Source organism: Olea europaea, chromosome 20 (genome assembly GCF_002742605.1).
Source record: "Olea europaea var. sylvestris chromosome 20, O_europaea_v1, whole genome shotgun sequence".
Taxonomy (NCBI): Eukaryota; Viridiplantae; Streptophyta; class Magnoliopsida; order Lamiales; family Oleaceae; genus Olea; species Olea europaea.
The window spans coordinates 12,213,381-12,230,564 of record NC_036256.1 but is presented as its reverse complement, the minus strand read 5'-3'; the positions used below and the strand labels follow the sequence as shown (position 1 = coordinate 12,230,564).

Here is a 17,184-nt window from a genome sequence, read left to right as displayed (position 1 = left end):
TCATTAACGGTTCATCAAATTAGACCTTTTCATGCTCCAGCCCTTTAAAGTATTAGTTTTTACGGTCTCTGTGCCATTGTTGAAATTTGGTACTTCATTGAATTGTACGGAAGAGTTTAATATCTTGTCATGTATCCGTTCAATTATATCTTCTAACTCCTTGGTGGTTGTGAAAGACAATTCACATTTTGACACGTCTTACTTTTCCATTTCATATAATGTAAGATTTTCTCCTTTCAATTACATCATCAAATTTTTTGATTGCATCCATCATTGAATGACATGGCTTAAATTTTTTATCCATGTATAGAAGTCAAATACTATGTTACTTCTCATATAAAATGTAATTATGAAATAAATAGTCATCATGATAGACGTATTACCTCATAATTGTCTATTAGGACGAGCCTCAAAGAAATAAATTTAAAAAATTGAAAGATGGTTTTTTGTATTATATGTAATTTATCGGATTCACAAATACCGTATATGCCACTTACCGAATTGATGCTTACCGTATATGCAACTTACTGGTTGAACAGCTGACTAACCGAATGTTAGCCAAAATGGGTTGCCCATTAACTTGTATTATAATGACAATAAATATTGGAGTTTTAATAGTTTTAAAATATAAAAAGGTCAATTCGAGGAAAAAATTTAGGCCTTCCTAAGGCTAATTTCTGAGGTCCGAAGCCTATTTCAATCTGATTTGCTCCCCCTATGCGTGCATGTTGAGATAGTCTCTATGCTACACATGATCACACCTTTCCAAAGTGTAATCCTATATAAAGTGGTATTTTCCTTCATTGTTTTCCTATTGAGACAAACCTTAATTGGTTTCCCTCTAACATATAAATTCCTTTCAATTGGCACACTTTGAGCTCTAATTTTTCATTCACCCTAATATCATTTTTGGCAAGTAAACATATAATTTCGATATTCTCATAGAGAAGAACGCAAATCAATTTTGAACTTCCAAAATGAACAATCGGATCCTACTCAAATTTTATGCCAAAGTCAACCACTCACCTCATTTTTCTAACAGTTACTTCTTGTCAAATGGGAACTAAGCATTCCCAAAATTATACACATTTTATAAATGAATAATCTTGATAAAAACATAAGCCCTTATTTGGTTGGAATTAAATCGAAATTTTAATCTAAATTAAGGTCAATAATTAATATTGACTACATATTTTATAGGATCCATAACTTTTCATACTACAAGAAAAAATGCCTTTTACAACATACAAAATGCAACATTCACCAATTGCATGTTGCTGAGAGTGATCTATTGCAATGTTCAGCAAGTGCATGTTGCTATTGGTTGACTAAATTGAGTTTAAACAACGTTTTTATAAAGAATGTTGTTAATATACCCTTTTGCAACGTTCATAGTCCATTGTCATTAAATTTGTTTTTGCAACGTGTTGCACGTTGCTATTAAAGTTTTAGCAACGTACGGCCTGCGTTGCCGTTATTATGTTTTAGCAACAAGCGCTGCGTGTTGCCATTATGTATTTTAGCAACGTTCTTTGAATGTTGACATTAAGATTTTAGCGCACGTTGCGGTTAAACCTTTTGTGTCCAAAGGCCCTTTTGTTTGTTTTTATTAGTTTAACCCTATTTCCATTAAGAAAAATTTCATAAGTGAGAGATTAATTATGCCACATTTCAAAAACAAGAAAACAAGTTTCAAATTTCAAAAATTAGATTTTTATTAAAAATTATTTATAATTTAAGTAATTAATTAATTTAGTAATTAAATATATTTAAGTCACAGGTTTATATAATTTGGTCACAAATTAACGATTTAATTCGCCACTTATTTTTTTGTCACAAATTATTTTACGGTCACAATTCAAAAATTTTATAGGTTACAGTTTGTTCGTCGGCCATAAATCGAAAAATTTATAAGTCACGATTTATTTATTGGTCACAAATTACAAATATTACAAGTCACAACTTATTATACAGTCACAAATTATCAAATTATCGGTCACAGATTAACAATCTTTTAGGTCACACATTATTCTTCGATCACAATTTATCTTTTTCATTGGTTACATATTATTTATTGGCCACAGATTAATCAATTTAATGGTCACAGTCGACCAAATAATTTGTGACCACCACCAATACTTACGATTCATAGTCACAATTTTCAGGTCACGTGTCCAATTGTGAGTCTCGGTCACAATTTTCAGGTCACATATCCAATTGTGAGTCACAAATCAACTAAACTGCCACGACCACCACCACGACCATCACAACCACCGCCACGATCAACTATGACTCCCAAATTGTGAGTTACAATTGGGAGTCACAATCACAATTTTCAGGTCACGAGTCTAATTATTTGTCACAAAATCAATCAAACTGCCACGACCATCGCAATTTACCACCATGACCACCATCACAAACCACTGCAAAACAATACAAAATTGTCGCCGGTTTGCAACTGCAGTAACCACCATCACCACTAACCCCAAATGCCACTAGCATCACCACCAACCCCAAACGCCACCAGCATCACCACCAACCCCAATGCCACCACCGTCAACGTCAATGCCACCAACCTCAGCTAAACCAGTAGATCTATTGCAACCAAAGCACCGATTCACCTCTCGCTTCACCAGCACAACCTCCGCCGAATCTGAATCCTCTCTCTTCCAACCGACCTTCCTTCGACAACCAGAGCACCAATTCACTTCTCGCTTCACCAGCACAACCTCCACCAAATTTTAATCATCTTTCTTCAAACCCTTGCAGGCCTCCACAGGTTTCAATTTCCTCTTCGTGAAGACCTCGAGGACGAGCTACATCTAAATGATCTTTTAGATCCAGCAACCGGCATGACTACAACAAAAGTGAGGGGTGGAGAGAGAGACGACCAAATGAGAGGGGAGAGATGGGTAGTGACGACTGGTAGTGGGTGTAGGGTTTTTATTTTTTTGATAATTAGTTTATTTAAATAATTAATAAAAAAATCTGATTTATGAAATATAAAACTTCCACTCTGATTTGAGAATTTTGAATACTTAAACTATGGTTTTGTGTAATCACCACTTTCGATTATAGCCCAGCCCAGCCAATTTTAAGGCCCAAAACCCGTTAGCCCAATCAAGAAATTAACCCATTAAAACCCATACCATTCACCTCCTCAAGAGTAGGAAATTATAGGAAATGACCGGATAAACTGATGCTATTTCCAAAGTAACCTTTGACCCCTTTTTGTAATTTAAAAAAAATCGAATTTAAAGCTTAAAATCCTAAAATACCCCTCACAAAACCGACCCTTACATAAACCGACTCTCACAAAATTGAAAATCACAAAACTGGTCAGAGCAAGGTTGATCTATCGTCAGCGACGTCTTGTGAAGGTAAGTTACCGTTGGTTGATTTAATATTTAGATTTTTGAGATTTTTTCAATAATTATTTGTTTATATTAGTAAAATATGGTGTATGTAGTCTAAAAAAATACTGGTTGCTTGAATTTGGAAGCTTTTCTCGCCGAAAATGGTGGCGAGAAAGCATGAAGAAGGCCGACTGTTGGTGCAACAGGCCATTTTGGCTGAAAATCGACTGTTAACAGTCGGCCCAATACCTACTACAGTTGGTGTGGCCTGACTGTTAACAGTCGGCCCATTTTTTTGTTTTTAACAGTCGGCCCTTTTTTTTTGGCCTAATTTTTCTTTTCACAAGTAATTTAATAATTTAATTTTAAAAATTTTGTATTATTTGGCTTTAATAAATAATAAATTATTTAGTTTGTCGAATTTAGATAAAATTGTTACGACTAAATTTAAATAAAATTTTTACATTTAATTTTTGTTTTAATATTTATTTTTATTTTTTCATTTTTGGTAAATAATAATTTGAAATAATTGTTGGGAAATTTTTAATTGTAATTTGAAATAATTGTTGGAAATTTAATTTGAAATTTAATATTTATTTTTATTTTTATTATTAGTTTTTGATAAATAATATTAATTTTTTTTGCCCAATTTTTTTTTCACAAATAATTTAATAATGTAACTTTAAAAATTTTGTATTATTTGGTTTTAGTAAATAATAAATTATTTAGTTTGTCGAATTTAAATAAAATTGTTACGACTAAATTTAAATAAAATTTTTACATTTAATTTTTGTCTTAATATTTATTTTTATTTTTTCATTTTTGGTAAATAATAATTTGAAATAATTGTTGGAAATTTAATTTGAAATTTAATATTTATTTTTATTTTTATTATTAGTTTTTGATAAATAATAATTTTTTTTGCCCAATTGTTTTTTCAAAAATAATTTAATAATTTAATTTTAAAAATTTTGTATTATTTGGGTTTAATAAATAATAAATTATTTAGTTTGTCGAATTTAAATAAAATTGTTATGACTAAATTTAAATAAAATTTTTACATTTAATTGTTGTTTTAATATTTATTTTTATTTTTTCATTTTTGGTAAATAATAATTTGAAATAATTGTTGGAAATTTAATATTTATTTTTATTTTTATTTTTATTTTTATTATTAGTTTTTGATAAATAATATTACTTTTTTCCCAATTTATTTTTTTCACAAATAATTTAATTTTAAATTTTTTTATTATTTGGTTTTAATAAATAATAAATTATTTAGTTTGTCGAATTTATATAAAATTGTTACGACTAAATTTAAATAAAATTTTTACATTTAATTTTTGCTTTAATATTTTTTTTTATTTTTTCATTTTTGGTAAATAATAATTTGAAATAATTGTTGGGAAATTTTTAATTGAAATTTGAAATAATTGATAGAAATTTAATTTGAAATTTAATATTTATTTTTATTTTGTGATAATTGGGAAAAATTGATAATAGGATAATTGAGATAATTGGGAAAAATTGACATTGTTGATAATAGGATAAAAAAATTCACATTATTGATGATTTTAATTATTATGAATCTGCGTTTTGCTCATTGTAGTTACAATTTCGTTCGCTAAATTTTCTGTTATTACTATTATGATTTATACAATGTTCTAACATTTTGAATTTGTACAGGATGGATTATCATCTTGACGCAGAGTTGAGACAGATGCCAGGCAAAATTACGTGGAATAGTAGCTTTGATAGTTTTACAGCTGTGTTAGAGCTGCTTGATGATCGGCATGCTGATATGCTGCGTCAGTCCTTCCTGTGGCCCTTGTACCCCTTGAGAGATCTGCAATACTCGGGTCAGATTATTGATACACTTCTATGTCGATTGCTAAGTCTAGTCGACAGCGATGTCCTCCACTTTGCAATTGGGGGTAAAATCGCCAGTTTTTCGATGTTCGAGTTTGCTCTGATCACGGGATTAAAGATTACGGGCGATGAAGCAGCTGGTGGTGGGACTCAGAGAAGAAATAGGCTTCATAATGCTTACTTCGAGGGACAGCTGTTGGACGCAATCAGGAGGTGTGATCAGATGTTAGACAGACTGAAATTTGGTCTGGTCTACATCCTTGAGAGCGTGGTGCGGTGTCACCATAAGAAAACTGCGATCGACCTCTTCCATCTGGAGATAGTTGACGATATCGATTGTTTCAACGACTGTCCGTGGGGTCAGAGATGTTATGAAGACATTGTCCACATCTTCACCAGATCGCACTCGAAGCTGAAGGGAGCCATGCGTAAGTACGACACCTATGGATTGCCCCTGGCAGTGTAGGTAAATGGTTAACATAATGAATGTTAAAATTATTTTCATATTGAATTTATATATAATAACTGTATGTGTTGCAGATTTGGGTGTATGAGGCCATCCCCATATTGGGTGCCCGATTTGCGAGGCGAAGGAAGACATGCTGCCCTCGGATGCACCATTGGAGAGCATCTCGATCGGAGGGATGTTCCACTGGGAAACAGTTATCGACTATCTTGGACGACCCTTAGGTGAGTATTATGCATTTGTAATTTATATTGTCGAATGAGATTGAACATCTGATTGCATGATCGTTAACTAGTTCAAATATTAATATGTCATCTTGAAGTCATAACTGAGTTGACCCCATCAATGGAGGAGGAGGCTCAGGGTCTTGTGCATGAATTAGGTGTTTCGCACACCAAAGATGAACATATGTCAAATCCAATCCACGATCGAGATTGGGTGAGCGAATTAAATAAAATCTATTCATTACCGTTTTGTATGAGTTAGCATTTACGAATGAAGTTAATAATTTGTAATGTTGTTGCTTGTGTAGGAGCGTGATCCAGTTGATCGAGATCACCTCCGTCGAGGGCATCACCACCTCCACTGAGGGCATCTCTTCCTCCATCGGAGATGCCGCCAACAGTATCTCCTCCTCCGCCGGAGATGCTGTCGACGGCATCTCCTCGTCGTCGAGGGCATCTCCTCCGCCTCCCCCGTCCAGAGACCTCTCATGTGGATCTCCCGAATGTAGTCATGGGCACTATTTTGATGATCTATACACCCGTCTGAGCAGATTTATAGAGGGGCAGGTCGACGGGTTGCGTCAAGAGATGATAGAGAGGGTTGATGATCTGGGACGACAGTTGGTAGGAAGGGTCGAAGGTTTGTCGAATGAGATTGCAGCATTTCGAGGTGATATAGTTGGTAGGCGATGGGTTGACGGAGATGGTGATCGAGGGGGTGATCGAGAGGGTGATAGGAATGGGGGTGATAGAGATGGGGTTCTCCGATAGTCATACATACATGATGATGATGCATGGGAATTGTTTATTTTATCCGTGGAGCGCGATGGGACGAGAGTAGTGACAGAGGAGGGGGGCTCGTCGGGGAGGAAAACGGAGGCAGATGAGGGAGTGGCCCCGTCGGGGACGGAGACGGTGGCAGATGTAGGAGTGGCTCCGTCGGGGACGAAGATGGAGGCAGATGTTGGAGTGACAGATGAGGGAGTGGCCACGTCAGAGACCGTGGCAGATGAGGGGATGGAGGAGGTGGCGAGCCCTGGGGTGGAGGAAGTGGCAGTGTATCAAGCAAAAAAGTGTGCTATTGACATGCCGGAGACGGTGGTCGGCAAGAGGCCTAGAGTGCCGTCACAGTATATCGTCTTTCCCTTCACGGCTGAGGCGAAGAGGAGGAGGTTCGTCGATGGGACGTACCCCAATCTGTTCCGAGAGGTCGACCATCCGAAGTGGAAAGTATTCGAGGTTGAGTGGCGAAGAATGTTGCCCGGGTAAGTATTGTATGATTTAGTAGACTAGAATTACTCGTATATGCTTCGTTTAACGTCTTTTCTATTTCATTTTCAAAGCCACGCACACGATAGCCGGAAGGACGATATTGGACGCATACAAATGGTTTAATGATATCACCACTCAGGGGGCTTGACTCGTCGACGATGCAAGTGAAGTGTTAATGTTACTTTTTGTATACATTATGTTTAATTTGGTAAATGAAATAAGTATTTATGTCTTTGTTTTCCTTGATGTAGCACATCGACATGGCCATGGACTTGTTGCGCGATCGAGTTGAGAGATATCCACAATCATTCCACAAGCATGGCCGCATTATACTGAATACCGAGTTCTTCCGTGCCGTTACCATTGAGTATCAGTCCCTCCAGCTTCTAGGTAACAAGTAAGTGCTTCCCGCGTATATGCTCGAGTGGGTCATCGGGCTGTCACCGAGTGTTGGGGGAAAGCCATGGAAGGGTTGTACGCATTCGTGCATTCCAGTTATCACGAATCAACACTGTATTGACTGAGATCGTGTTCACTGATTCGATGATATATGTGTACGACCCCCATCATTCATGTCTCACACAGGAACAGCTCGAGCAGATCTTAGAGCCGATGACTGTGATCGTTCCTATGATGGCTAGACATGTGGGCTTGACTGTGGATGACAAACTAGCCATCGTGCGGGACACCACGACGACGACGAGACAATCTATATCGTAAGTCTTTCTAATCTTTTTTTTTTTAATTTTCTAATCTATATATGAAGCGGTTGCCAAAACTTTGGTATTTGTATAATATCAACATTTTGTTAATAACAGTTAAACTTGTTATATGTATCACAAGCTAGAATATAATTTAAGTTCCATAAGTGCAGAAAAGATAGAAAATTGCGCCCAATCTATTTTCGATACACTAGTAGAAGATTTTATTCACGATGATGTCGTTACTCGAGTTCTAGGTCCTGAACGTCGTGGAAGAGTAAGGGGATTTGGATTTGGACTTACACCATCAAAAGTCAATGGACAAATTCAAAGCAATTCTCGAGTGAGGGAACTTAAAAGTCAACTACAAACGCAGTCAGAAAGAGTGGGAGCACTAGAAGCAAAAGTTGAAGCGCTTCTCAAGTTATCTCAGGTCTATGTACTTTATCGTTACATATAATATGATAACATGGTTTTAAGTAACTTAGTACGTATAATAACTTTCTACTTTTGGTATTATTTTACAGAGTTAAAATAAGAATGTAGAAGACATGAGTTCACGCGCATTTACGCCTCAGATTTTGTATCTTATATAATTTTTCACTTCCTCAATATAAATTCAGACTATAGCATACTAATTTTAAAGAGAATATGTTCATTTTACTGTGAATTTGTAGTCCCAACAACGAAGTGGTATCCAAGGAGGTAGTGCACATTTGGAAAATGCAAGGTGTCAACTATTACATTGGTACTCGTATGATGAGGAAGAAATTGTAGTTGAAGGGAAGATTGCATCAACCAATCTAAGCGCAAAAGTGCACCGCATGCCACTTGGGCGAGATAAAAAGCACTTTAGCAATAACTTGTGACATTCTTCCTATTATCGCCATCGACGGGATAAAAAGCACAAGGAATTGTATGAAGATGTAGCTACTCTAGAGGAGCTTCAAGTTTTGGGGCATGAGGGTTTGAGTGCTAAGATTATTTTTGTGGATGTAGTGAAAGACAATGTTGAGCGGTGGATTAGAGAGTGTTTATTGAGGTGTTTTGAAGAAGCAATATTGCAAAAGTATTACGTTTTCTATGTTTATTGTGTAGGGATCAAATGTTTCGTAATTGAAGTTATAATTTTTATTTCAGTCCCCTTGTATAATTTGTGTGCAAATAGATAATGTTTGTCTTGATTGATTATTGGTCAATGTTTTATATGGAAATAGGAAAAACAGGATTGTGGAACATGTAATGTTTAAAAAGGGGGGGGGGGGGGGGAAGAAAGAGGGGGGGGGGGGGGGGGGAGAGAGAGAGAGAGAGAGAGAACAAAAACGGTAGCATCCATTTAAAGGTAAAGGCAACGTTCAAAGAATATTGTGAAAAAAGACAAAGACAACGGTCTTTGACCGTTGCGAAAAACCTTAAGACAATGTGTGTTGAATGTTGCGAAAAAGCTTAAGACAACACTCACTGACTGTTACAAAAATATAAAGACAAAATTTAATGAAAGTTGCAAAAAACTTTAACACAACACTCATTGACCGTTGCAGAAAATATAAAGACAACGTTCAATGAACATTACAAAAAACTTTAACGTTGTGTAATTAAAAAGTAGAAAAATTTGGATTGACGCGCAAAATATTTTATTGCGTGAATGTGTAGTTGAAAATGAGTAAAAGAAAATTAAATAAATTTTGAATAATGAATCTCAAAACTCTGTCAAATATGGATATCCCTATAGAAAGAACCTGGAAAACATGCACAAGGAGTTGCTTCCTTGTCATGAAATCTTTGCCACTAGATTATAGGTTATAAACATCATAATTTCTTTATTTTGTGGAAGATTCTGTGGTTGAAAATAAAAAAAGATAAAAATGGAATGTAATGAAATTTAATGTAATGAGATTCAAATGGGGAAGAATGTAATAGAATAAGTCTATGGGTACAGGAAAATACCCACAGAATGCGTACAAGAATTTGAAATTGCTGAGTTGGTAGCTTGTATTTAATTTGCCCAAAAAACCGGGCCAACTCCAAAACCGGTTTGAACCCAAAAACTGAAGTTGCATTTTCCCTCACATTGAAATTATTCACGATTCCCCCAAAACCCCAAATCACACTCGCCGCTTTCTTTCATCCCGAACCCAAAGATCAAATCTGGCAACTCGTGATTGTCCCCGCCGACAAACTGACTGCTGTGCACTGTCGATCTTAGCTTGAAGACGAAATCCCACCGAAACCCAACATCGAAATCCTATTTGAAGATGGAAGTCAAAACGTAGATGATGGAAAAAGGTATTTTGCTTCTTGGTTCTAAATAAATTAGCTCATACATTGAAGTGGCAGTCGAGTTCTTTTCTATTATGTATCAGATTCCGAAGATAAAGCTTACAGGATTTATAACATCAATTATTTCACATGCATGTGATTCAACAAACTTCCCACCTATATAATTAATAACCTTCAGCTACAATTGAACTCATACCACCAGCAAAGAAAAGAAATTAGTAGTGTCCACTGCCATTTGGACAAGGAGCCAAGAGAAATAGATATAGTATATAAAAAGGCTTAACATTTGAAGTGGCAGTCGAAACATAGATTATGGACAAAGTTATTTTGCTTCTTGATTCTAAATAGGTTAGCTCGTACATTGAAGAAGGTAGTCGAAACCTAGATTATGGATAAAGGTGTTGTGGTTCTTGGTTGTAAGTAGGTTAGCTCACACATTGGTTTATCCAGTTAATAGTTGAATTTGTAGCCAATTTAGAAACCGAATGATGGTGAAAAAAGTATCCATATTTTACTCAATTTAAGTGCAAGAGTGTAGTAAAATAGTATCCTCATTATAGAAATTCATAAATACGAATGGAATTGTGAACGCTCAAGGTAAATACAAAGGTAGTTCGTTATAATGAATGTATCGTCATACAGGTTTAAAGCATATACTAATTCTCATCTTGTACTCTAGGTGATATCATGCCATATTACTATCAACTGTTCCCCGATCAAGGTGCCCCAAGTTTGTGATTCTAGCTGGAAAGGTATATTTGCACACATTTATGAATGATCTGTGTTTTGTTTTTGTAATATTCAATGATCAAGAATGCGCGTTTCTGCCTAGGTTATTTTATAAAACAATATTAGTCGTCAAAAAGGCGTTATGTGTACATTTATGCATGGTTATCATGAGATAATGTCATGTGCCATTTTTTACACTGTACCAGTTTCTTATTTTAGTACAAATCATCTTGTAGATTTCTTTAACAGCAACCTAAAATTTTCACACTTTATTTTCTACAGAACCAACTCTCTCAGCTGCATGACAAGAGTTTCATCTGGCAACAGCACAAGGAGTCCACTTCTAAAGATAATATTACTCCACTTCGTAAATTTTGTGTGATGAAAAATCGGGACATTTGTCACGTGAGGCAACACGAGCTACATCTTGGGATCAATAATGTCAGTGCAAGAATGTTTTTGAAAGATGAGAAATTAAGCTTGTAATGTGCTTTTGTCATAATTTTTCAAAAATGTAGTACTGAAACATTTTGGGACATGTTGATTAAAGTAAATTTGCTAATGGAGACTTTGACAAAGAAACGAGAATACCTTTTATTATTGTGTTTTTTCCATCCAAATACTCTAATAATTAAGGAATTAGTGGATAGAATGATCAGTCATTAAGTCTATTATTGTGTCATAAACTTTGATCCGTAAATTGAACAGTCAAAACTACATAAATTTATATTTCCAATGACAAATATGCCATGCAAATACGTAATTACAGCAACGGCCAATCTGCAAATGTTACATAAATCCACGCCATTAATATATTACAATGGTTCGCAAGACAAAAAAAATAAGAAACATAAATCCAACCCGTTAATATATTACAATGATTCGCAAAATAATAAACTTATGTCCAACGCTCGAACGATGTTGNATAAGAAACATAAATCCAACCCGTTAATATATTACAATGATTCGCAAAATAATAAACTTATGTCCAACGCTCGAACGATGTTGACAAAATTAAACATTGTACATTAAAGCCTACTAAATTCAAAAAGTTAATACGTTAGAAAAGAAACTAATTTTTGTAAGTTCCTACGTTACAAACAAAGCATATAGCAAATACTTGACATCACCCATTCAAGTCGGTCCCTTTCCTTTCTCATCACATTCAAAAATTCCTTTTTCTTTGCGAAATGTTATGTGCAATGATATGTCGATGTCTCATTTCTCAATAATTCGAGCTAAACTGTTGAAAATTCTTGGCAAGTCTTCATATTCTTCGTTTGGCTATGATTCACCGCTTCATTAACGGTGCTCTCATTCTAATCAACAACTGTCGAAGACACAAATAAACTACCATGAATGCAACTCCATTCCTAAACGACTCACGCATCAAACATAATTCGACTCCTTTGACACGAAATATGAGAAAATTCAAACTATATCTACAACCAACAATCTTCATTCCTAAAACTAATTGTTCTCAAATAAGTCTATGACAATCAATGCTTTGCTCCTGTCAGTGTGGTGTGGAGGCGAGGACTATGTTCCCATCTTGACTGTAATAAAGAATATAACAAATAAGTAAACCAATCGAAAAATGCGAATATTTTAGTCCCACACCACCTCCCAAAAATCACCAATAGGGCAGCGGAACAAAAAGGGCCGCCTCGACCCACTTGCTCCATTGATGTTTAAGCATGTGATAAAAAGTTATTTAGCAAAGAAGCTCATAAACATGGAGATACTATCTCCATTACAAAAGCGAAAATATTGAGAGCTTAGAAAAGTAAATGAGGAGACAGAGAGCGACGATGTAATTCAAGAAACTACATTTTAATTTCCTAAGAATCTTCGACTCCTTTGACACGAAATACGAGAAAATTTGAACTATATCTACAACCAAAAAATCTTCATTCCTAAAACCCAAAGAATCACACATGGTATCTTGTATCAGAAGGTAGGAATTTATTTCTTTCAGATGAAGTAAGCGAACGAACCTTGTGAACCGGTACCGGGGGCTGTGAAGGCGGGACCCGAAATCGCTTGTGGGAGATTTTATTCGCGTGCCAAAACAATGGGATAGAAAATCTTGCGATGAATGCTCTTTCCCCCCCGTCGGAAGGCGGGGACAATCACTGGGCTGCCGGATTTGCTTCGAGTTTGGGATGAAGAAAGTGGCGGGGCAGGCTCTGTGATTTGGGGTTGTGGGGGAATTGTGAATTTATAATTTCAATTTGGAGAAAAGGCAGCTTAAGTTTTTGGGTTCAATCCGATTTCGGAGTTGGCTCGGTTTTTTGGGTAAATTAAATGCAAGCTGCCAACTCAGCAATTTCAAATTTCTGTACGCATTCTGTGGGTATTTTCCTGTACCCATAGATATCAACTTCGAAATTCGAGATATAAAAATAAAAAATTTATATGGAGAGAAGTAAAAATGGTGTTTTTTTTAAAGTTAAATAATCACCCCGACTAAGCGTAGCAAAATCCATCCGAAGACTCTCCCAAATTAGCTAGCCAGTAAAGGTGAACGATCTCGAAGCTAGTGTGAGTCCACTTTGGTTGGGTTGACAACGTAAATAATCTTTATCCAAGAAATGCTATTCAAACAGGGATTATGAATATGATTTTAAACAAGGGTTGAGGTAGATTCACCTGAGCCCTCGAAATTCAAATCAAGAGCAGAGGTGAATCCCCTGTTGATAACCCTATACATGGCCCCTGTTTGAGTAGCATTGGTGCAAACGAAATGATGCTTCCGCACTCTGTAATTTAAGAGTTTTTATCTTACTTTTGTTGGTACCCAAAAAAATAAAATAATAATAATAATAATTAAATAAATAAAAATAAAAATTGATGTATTTCGACTTTTTTATAATGGTACAAGTTAATTGAACCTTTCTTTTGTTCCATTTTATGAATTAAATACATTTACCTTCAGGAATAGAAATGAACGAATTTAAGGGCATGTCTGCGGGTCAAATAATTAACAAAACAATTTCATCGTGACTGCAACCAGGAAATTAAATTTAGGTTAATTGGATCATTGGAAATTTTATATTACTGAATATAATCTCTATTTGGTGGGATTAAAATCCAATTTTTACTAGGTTTTGATAAAAATTGATAAAATATGTGAATAAAAGTAATTGTTGACTTTAATTTAGATTAAAATTTAAATTTTAATTTGCTCCAAACAGAGACATAGTATTTTCGGAATAAAATAATTGTGTTAGTGTTCTTGGAATTATCCTTCTGGTGTTTATATTGCCATCACAATTTTTAGTTGCTATATTACATTTTAATTGCAGTTAAACTCCTAGATCTTTGCTCATTGTAGTAATTATTTCTTAACTTCTTTTTGTCGAATTCTTATATTCAACATTCCACTAATTAGTATATCTCATCTTTGATAATGATTTATATCAAAAAAATAATGTTATGCATCATCACTAATGTTAAGCACAAGGTGACAATTATATACATTAAATAATAGATTTATTTAAATGTAAAGTCAAACAACTCATATAACCGAACCTATAAAATGTAGTCTCCTAAACTGGTACTAGATAGCATTATTTTATCAAAATATTTTATTTTCATACTTTGAAATAAAGAAAAATATCTCTTGCACTTTTTATTTATTTATTTTAAAAATATGACGAGAAAATAAGTTGTTTTACGTTATTTCAACGAACTTTTGGATATAAAACTGTTATTAAATACAAAATATATAGACTATGAAAAGTTTGAGGATAAGAATGACGTGAAAAATCATTGGAATATAAGTGTTGAACGAAGATTAGAAACTTTAAGTGCAATTTAAAATGTGATACAAAAAATAAAAATTGTGATGTGAATATAATTACCCTTATCCTTTTAATATGTGAAAATTTCCATTAATACCCTTACAACCCAATCTCTAACCCAAACCCAAAAACAAATCCAAAACTCCAACTCCAACTCCGACTCCAACTCCAACTCCAACTCCATCCAACCAAAAAAAAAAGGAGGGATCCTTCCAAAATTTTCAAGTATAACCCAATATAGAAAGATAATTCCAAAAACACTAACACATTTATTTTATTCCTAAAATACTCTATCTTTTAACATAAAATCTCGAAATTACTAAATAACCCAAAACATAAATATAGGTAACCGATTGCAATCAAGATATATATTTATCTCCAAGTCATTAAATAGCTACTAAAATGTAGGGACTTATTATAGAAACAATTGGATAATTAAATAACATCCGTGTGTATTTGAAGGTATAATTCCAAAATCCTTTTTATTATTTTCAAATTTCTATTTCCGATCACTTCATATTACTAAATAATGAAAATTCACGTTTGGCAATTTATAGTCTTTTGTTAATTTATTTCCCCAAAATGTAAGGCAATATATTGTAAGACGTTGTGTTGCTATAATATAACTTGTAGTTTCTTGACATTTTTAGATATATTATTGTTACGTGCACAATATAATGCTTATTTTTGTATCATATTGTATATTCTATAGCAATTATGGCATGTCTAAAGGAGTAATATTATGTGACTTAAGAAAAATGGAATGTTGCGAAGCACAGTATGTTCTTATGTGAATCTTGCGAAATTAGTGGTTTAAACAAGTACACAATATGATACAAAAAATAAGCATTATATTGTTCAAGAAAATCCCAACAAAACAACCAATTACGATGAAACAAAAATTTAATCTTGTAACACTTGACTAACAAAGTTCAAGAATGGAAAAAATATAAATTCTCAAAAACCCAAAATTCTTTCAATTTTAGTCATCATTGTTCTCCTCGAGTATATGTGAAAGACTCATAGTTGATTCCTGTGTAATAAATAAAAAGTAGGTTAAGAACAAAATAATGCTAACAACATGAAGCCTCTTTGCATTTTCAAAACTCACTTATAATAAGAAAATGAAAATTACAATTAATATGAAAACTCCAAGGACAAATAGCAAACATAGATTGAAATTTTTATTAAAAAGATCAATTTGCGTCCTCGTCCATTTCCTCATCATCGATACTAGTACAACATTAGTGCACGGTGACGAAGCTGGAGATTTTTCTCTCTAAAATTGTTAATAATAGACGAAATTACAAGAATAACAAATATCAAAGTACTCTAACTATATATCACATACGATGATGTTGAAGGCACAACCAATCTTGGGCACGCATCAATTCTTTCAAAGTCTGGGGATGAAGTCTGTTTTTGTGTGGACCCACAAATCTGCTGTAGTACTAAGTCTGGACTCTCATCGAATGTACCATGTTACCTGCAGAGAGCTTCTTGTACATATCGAACAATACATTTGTCAAATTTCATCGTGATTTTCTCCGTCGTCACTTTGTGACCAACATTTTTCATTAGTGTTAATCCGATAACACCCAACACCTAATGATCAAGGAGTTTTCACTTATCGTCCTTCATTCCTTCCAACTTATCATTTAAAAGAGGATGATACAATTTTTTACTGTAAAGATAATCTTCAATCTGCATCCTTCATAATGCAAATTTCTTCCCATCAAACTTGCATATCCCTACAGTAACATTCCTTTTTTGTCAAACATTGATCTCAATCAAAATTAAAAGCTCTTATATCAATTGTTGAGAATTAGAAATCCTAATTCTATATCGATCAATAAATTTACAGAAAAGAATAGACACATAAGAACATTCGAGATTTAGAGAAGTTTGTTTCAATGCGAGACTATGTACTTAATCACCACAGAAATAGTTCACTATAAGAAGAAAATTTTTTTTATTAAAAATAAATCACATATCCTATTTTTTTGCACCACAATTTTAATAAATTAATCAATAGCAAAACATTCCAAGAAATTGTGCACCACAATTAGAAATTAATAAAGAAAATTATTTAGTCCTTATTTGACCCTGATTTTCTAAAACTCACTTTTTTCTAAATTTATTCACATATTTTTTCAATAAAATAATTTTATACATGGATTCATAATTTTTCCCTACTGTTTAACAACACTTTCTAAAAAAAAAAAAAAAATCACTTTTTACAAGACCTATCCTCAAAAAAATCTACCAAACATGGTCTTAATCAGATATACTTTGTAAACATATATACATCTAATTTAACCATGTTATTTATTATCATGATTTAAAGTCTTAGGACAATAAACTAGCTTAATATAATTATTCGTAGCTATAAATTTAAGTGGAAATTGGGTCAAATAGCCCATCTAATAATACACTTTGCAAATTTAGCCTTTGACCAGAGTAAAAGTATTAAAATAAATA

At 33.9% G+C, this 17,184-nt stretch overlaps 1 long non-coding RNA gene across 1 annotated transcript; it reads left to right on the top strand.

The window, feature by feature from the left end:
• Positions 1-9,927: 9,927 nt before the first annotated feature.
• On the top strand, positions 9,928-11,495 carry LOC111369230. The gene is made up of 3 exons (XR_002698082.1): positions 9,928-10,174; positions 10,848-10,920; positions 11,180-11,495. It is a non-coding gene; the product is annotated as an uncharacterized LOC111369230 (long non-coding RNA).
• The last annotated feature ends 5,689 nt before the right edge of the window (positions 11,496-17,184 follow it).